This window comes from Corylus avellana, chromosome ca11 (genome assembly GCF_901000735.1).
Source record: "Corylus avellana chromosome ca11, CavTom2PMs-1.0".
Taxonomy (NCBI): Eukaryota; Viridiplantae; Streptophyta; class Magnoliopsida; order Fagales; family Betulaceae; genus Corylus; species Corylus avellana.
In genome coordinates, this window is record NC_081551.1 from 1,770,630 (window position 1) to 1,775,724 (window position 5,095).

Genomic DNA, 5,095 nt, shown 5'->3' on the forward strand with positions numbered 1-5,095 from the left:
TACAAGCCTACCAGATTTGGTGATTCTTCGCCTGCCATCAAACTTGTTTGTTGGTAACATACCATTACAATTATGTCAACTAACATCTCTTCAAATATTAGATATCTCTCACAACCGTATTTCAGGAACTATACCCCGATGCATCAATAACTTCACTGCCATGGCTCAAAAACATAATTTTATTAGTTTATCTTATGATTACCCTTCTTTCTTACCACGCTCTGGGCAATTTTTTTCAAAGTACATTGAGAAAGAATGGGTGAATACAAAAGGAATGCCTCTCGAGTATAATAAAATTCTTGACTTAGTAAAAGTCATTGATCTTTCAAGTAATAGATTGGAAGGAGAAATTCCAAGTGAAGTAACAAGTCTCTTGGAATTGATTGGGCTGAACCTATCTAGAAACTTGTTGACTGGCATCATCCCTCAGAATATTGGTGACCTGAAAAGCTTGGAGTCTTTGGACTTGTCAAGCAACCACCTTTCATACATAATTCCTCCAAGCCTCGCTACTTTGAGCTTTTTGAGCTACTTGAATTTGTCAAACAACAACTTGTCAGGTAGGGTTCCAATAGGTACCCAGCTCCAGGGCTTCAATGCTTCTTCATATGTTGGCAATCGAGATCTTTGTGGCTTGCCTCTTCTGAAAAAGTGTCTCGGAGATGAAGCAACTCAAGGTCCTCCAATTGGTAGCACACATGAAGATGGCAATATTGAAGAGCATGAAAACTCCCATGAACACCTATGGTTTTATACGAGCATTGTAATTGGATTTATTGTCGGATTTTGGGGGGTCTGTGGATCGTTAATCCTAAAGAGTTCTTGGAGGCATGCCTATTTTCAGTTTTTGGATAGAATGAGAGACAGGCTCTACGTTACTATAGTTGTCAACATGGCCAAGCTGTTGCGGAACTTCAAGACTTGGTGCTACCAAGAAAATGTTTAGCGGAGGTACGCACATTATTTACGGTTGTTCCACTATCTTCAAATAATTATGTTTTACCATTCATTTTCTTTCAAGAAAATAGTACAAATGTTGCTCTTTGTACTATTAACTTTTACTTTGCCTCTATTTAATTAAAAACCTTTTTCATATACAAGAAAAGTGTACTTTTTGAATACGTACGTGGCAAAAATATTTTATGTATTTTGTTCTTTTTCTTTATCCAAATATATATTTTATATATCTTACCGAAGGCTGCCACCAACATGGACATGTGCCAAAAGCTCCCGAGGAAGTTATATGCTTATTTTGAAAGCATATGATTAACTGCTTGTTGTTTATCATCGCCCAAAAAGTCGTTTAATAAACTTAAATTTTTCCTCAAATCGATAATTACATTCCATACAGATCTTGCAACAATTAAACCAAATTTCTTCTTTAGTCATCTGGAATTTCGCTAGCAACATTTGTGTTTGGGAAAATTCCAAAGTTTTTGAGTCTCATGTCTGCCTAAATATGATGTGACTTTTAAAATCATCAATAGATCAAATTCAATAGTAATTTTAAAAGTCACATCACATTTAAAAGAACACAATGAAAATTTTAGTCTTCATTTTAACATTACTCTTATAAAAACTATAATCATATCATATGATAGCAACTGATCATTGTCACGTAAGACCAAGAGGCCACATCAGCCTAATCCAAGATGCATGGTCATTGCAGGAGAGGATAAGCAAGAATCAAAGTAAGCAAAGCGGCAAGGAGTGCAGAGGGAGTCTACATGACTTGTTCTATTTTGAGAGACCAACTCACGCATGGCAGCAATAACTCTTTAATGTTGTTGTATTTCTTTTCTTGTTATGTTTCTATCTTTATCTATTATCGCTACTGTTATCTTATTTCATAATTAGTTGTTTAGTCGTGGTTGTTTGCAGTGTTAAATAAAAGGGAAAAATGTATGGGAAAAGGGTATTCATAATTGATTAAGTTTACCTTGCGGTTTGTCTTCAATCTTAATTGGAGTTCATTATCTATAATATTTCTGTTATTCATGCCGAAGTTGTGTATCGTTCCTCAAATTACTTAACTAATAATTAATTCAATGCGCTTTTCAAAACTGATTTACCAAGTAGATAACCAAGTTGAGACAAATCGGATACAAAAAATATTCCGAGCAAGTACTAGTCTCTTGATATAGCTTAAATAACACAGTAATAATCCATCCATTATGTATCTAAATCCAAAACAATCTCCAAAATAATATGTTAACAACGATACATAGAGTAAATTCATCAATTTTTTCATGAAAAAATTCGTGAGCCTAACTCAACTTATAAATCTAGTTCAATAAGAGAGGGTTGCCCACTCTTTATAAATATACCCAAAATCTTGTCCGCATTGAATTATTCCTTAACAAAATTATCTTTGTTTTTTTCTCATGCATTCATTCTATTTTTCTATTGTAGTTTTTTTTTTTTTTTTTTTTTTTTTTAAGATAAATTCATTCCGATTTTATTCATGAATAATCAAGAGTATAAAAGCTCTTGCAATCACAAAACCGAAGCTAAAGGATTACACGTCATAGAAGTAAAAAAACATACAAATCTTACATTGAAATCTTATGACGTTTATATCCGCTAATCCATGCCCAATCTTCAGCTTATAATGTAAGAAATCTTATGACGTTTATATCCGCTAATCCATGCCCAATCTTCAGCTTATAAAATAGATCTGCCTAGTGCTGACTCAATTCAGAACATAGGTAGCCATTCTCCAAGTATGAGCAAAAGCCCAAACACCAAGACAACAAAACAAGCAAGAGAATATAGGGAAAAACAAATAAAACAAAACCAAAAAAAAAAAAAAAAAAAATCACAACACAGCAGCAAACATCGGAGCAAGGAGAGGAGAAGGCTGCTGGCGCCGTGAAAAAAAGGGCGATGGAGATCTGCAGCACGGTGGAGTCAGGACGGCCACTGTGCTATGGGGCACTAAGAGAAAAAAAAGCTCTAAACAAAAATACAACAAACAGAAAAACCGCACAGGCAGGGAGGCCAGGGGGGAGGAGGGAGGAAGGAAGCAATCTTGCTTCCTCTGAGGACCTGTGCGGCACTATTTATTGTAGTTTTGAATAGGCTGTCACCAGCAATTGATGCTATTGTTTCTTTCTCATGCATTAAAGTCACACTCTTGGATGGAAATGTCTTGCTTTAGCTTACGTCAGTTCATTTAGACTTTTCAAAACACTCTTACTGATTATCAAAGTAGCCAATAGGCCCAATACCGATATATATAAATTCAATCCATGTGCTTCACTTTGGGACATCAAACTACTAAAACCTGCTTATCTCAGCTTCAGCTCTTACCCACCCTACAACCGTAAGTCCCAAAGGGAAGGAGAAATAATGAGAGGCCCTAATTATGCTGAATTGGTGCTTCTATTTCTATGCATGTAGTGCAACTACAATATGTTTCGCTTTCAATTTGAGTGATTCTGAGGTCATGAGATGCATATATAGAGGAAGAAAGACAAGCACTCCTCAAATTCAAAAATTACTCGGATGATCATTTCGACCAGCTATCTTCTTGGAGCAGTGAGGAGAAATTAAGAATATTGTTGCAATTAAATGGGAATTAAGGAATTGAATGCAGCAATCGAACAGGTCATGTTGTCACCCTTGATCTAAGTAATAAAGTTTTATCAGGTGAGATAATCTCTTCATTACTTGGTTTGCAACATTTGACTTATTGGACTTAAGTTTCATTAATGAATATATCATCCTCCCAAAGTTCAATGCATGCATGGTTCCTTCGCTAAATTACAATATATCTCAATCTTTCCAATAACTGGATGATCGAGTGGAAACATTCCCCCGCAACTTGGAAATCTCTCAAGCTTGATTTCTCTTAATCTCGGTCGGACCACAATCTTGATTGGCTCTTTCATCTCTCCTATTTAAGACACTTAGACATGAGCCAAGTGAACCTTAGCAAGGTAGTCAATTGGCTGGGTAAGGTTAATATATATGCTCCCTTCTTTATCAGACTTGCGTCTGGGTACTTGTCACCTCCCCATGCGGGATTCTCATGCACTTTCCAATACTAGTTCTTCTTCACCAATTTCATTTCTTGATCTCTCTTACAATTATCCTAATCTCAACTCCTCAATATCTCCAGCAACCAAATCTCGGGTACCATACATTTTCAATGGTTTTTGGCAAGATTTATTGCTCCTTGTGCAATACATTTGAGTTATATAAAATCGCTTCAGTGGTCCACTGCCACAAATTAACTCTAATGCATCAGTGTTGAATCTCTCCAATAATTTGTTACAAGGAACTATTACATTCATATGTAAAACAAATGGATCATTAGAATACCTTGATCTTTCGAATAACTTCTTATTTGGAGAGTTCCCCAAGTGTTGGCCAAGTATGACGACATTGAGATTCCTTAATTTGGCAAACAATAATCTCTCCGGGAGAATACCTAAATTTCTTGTTGGAATTTGTGGGCAAAATCCTCTTTTCACATTGCATTTTCAGAACAACAATTTCATTGGAGAACTGACAGTCTCATTGATGAACTGATTAGGACTAAAAGTATTAGATTTTGGAGAAAATAGACTCTCTGGGAGGATACCAACATGGATAGGCACAAGCCTATCGTATTTGGTGGTTCTTCGCTTGCCATCAAATATGTTTGTTCGTAGCATACTATTACAGTTATGTCAACTAACACATATCTTCAAATCTTGGACCTCTCGAACAACAGTATTTCAGGGACAATACCTCACTGCCTCAATAACTTTACTGCCATGGCTCAAAAAGAAGATTTCAATACAGGATCTTTGGAATATGATCCTTTCTTTTCCATAAACGACAATACACATTATTTAGAAGTGGGCTACATTGAGCATGTATCCGTGAATACAAAAGGAATGTATCTTGAGTATGATGAAATTCTTCAACTAGTAAAAGTCATCGATCTTTCAAGTAACAAATTGAAAGGAGAAATTTCAAGAGAAGTAACAAGTCTCTTGGGATTGATTGGGCTAACCTATCTAAAAACTTGTTGACTGGCATCATCCGTCAGAATATTGGTGACCTGAAAAGCTTGAAGTCTCTGGACTTGTCAAGCAATCACCTT